The sequence below is a fragment of the Galeopterus variegatus genome, unplaced genomic scaffold, assembly GCF_000696425.1.
Source record: "Galeopterus variegatus unplaced genomic scaffold, G_variegatus-3.0.2 Scaffold1225, whole genome shotgun sequence".
Lineage (NCBI taxonomy): Eukaryota > Metazoa > Chordata > Mammalia > Dermoptera > Cynocephalidae > Galeopterus > Galeopterus variegatus.
The window spans coordinates 1-1,743 of NW_007727336.1; positions in this window are offsets into that span (position 1 = coordinate 1).

The window sequence follows — 1,743 nt, forward strand, 5'->3', positions numbered from 1 at the left end:
GCGCACACTTCTCAGGGTCGCGCTGTCTCCTGGCACGGCCGCTCCAGACCCGTCGCCATCTTAAAAAACCCCAACACTTAATTCAATGTATATTTTTGTTTCCCTTGAGACTTTCTTTGACCCATGGATTATTTAGAATCTACTGTTTAGTTTCCAATTGTTTGGAGATTTTACTACTATCTCTCTCTTATTTATTATAGTTTGGTTACATTTAGTCAGAGAACACACTTTATATGATTTTGGTTCTTTAAAATTTATTGAGGTTTGAGTTATGGCACAGGATATGGTCTATGTTGGTTAGTGTTCTGTGAGTGCTTACAAAGAATGCATATTCTGCTGTTGCTTGAAATGTTCTATAAATGTTAGATACTGTTGATTGATTCATGATGTTGAGTTCTTCTCCCTGCTGATTTTCTGCCTATTTCTGTAAATTGCTGAGAGAGGAGTGTTCAAGTGCCAACTAAAACTGTGGGTTTATCTATTTCCCCTTCATTTCTGTGAGTTTTTGCTTCACTTATTTTGCAGTTCTTTTGTTCAGTGCAAATACATTTAAGGTGGCTATACCGTCTTGGTAGATTGACTCTTATCATTATGTAATTTTCTACTCTGTCCCTGGCAGTTTTTTTTGCTTTGAAGTCTACATTGTCTGATACTTATATATCCACTGCAGCTTTCTTTCAATTAATATTTGCATGGTATATCATTTCCCATCCTTTTACTTTTGAAGTGGATTTAAAGTTTTTTTTTATTTATTATTAGCATATTCATTCTTACAAACTGTGATATTTCTTTATGCCCTTTGCCTGACCTATGACTTCCCAAATCCCCTCCCTCCCTTGCTGACGTGGATTTTTTGTCTGTGGACAGATCATGTTTATGTATCCACTCTACCTATCCTCTTTATTTTGAATTGTTGCTTTAGACATTTACATTTAATGTAATTATTGTTGTTATGTTAGGGCTTAAATCTGCTGTTTTATTTTTTGTTTTCTGTTTTACCTCCCCACTTTTTTTGTTTCTGTGTCCTTTTTTTGCCGGCCTTTGGACTACTTGAACGTTTATTATATTCCATTTTGATTTACCCATAGTGTTTTTTTATGTATATCTTGGAATACCTTTTTTATTGGTTATTCTAGGTATTAGATTAGACATACATGACATCACATTCATTTGGTGACTAGTTTAGTAACGGGTAGAAATCTTACTTCCTTTATGTCAGTTTACCCTCCTTATACATATTCATCTTTAATATCTTCTTACAACCATTAAGAAACAACCAGGGAATAATATAGTCTTTGCTTCAACTTTCCAGAGAAGAAAAGAGTGTTGTATTTTTCCATATTTTTACTCTTTTCATTCTTCCTTTCTGATATACCAGGATTCTTTTATCAATTTCTATTTAGAGAATTTTCTTTAGCCATTATTTTAGGATAGGTCTGCTGGTGACAAATCTCTTAGCTCTCCACCATCTGAGAATGCCTTGATTTTTTTTTTTTTAATCAGTGGGTATAGAATTCTGGTTTCTTTTGTTGGTTTGGATTTCTTTGTGTATGTCCTATTTGATGTTTGGTCAGCTTTTGCAACCTATAGATTTATGTCTTTTGCCAAATTTGGGAAATTTTTAGTCCCATTCTCTTTATCTTTCTAGTTTACCTTCTGGGAATTCAGTGATGCAAATGTTAAATCTTTTATTGTGGTTCCATGGGTCCCTGAGTCTATTCTCCCCCCCCCCCCCCCCCCCCC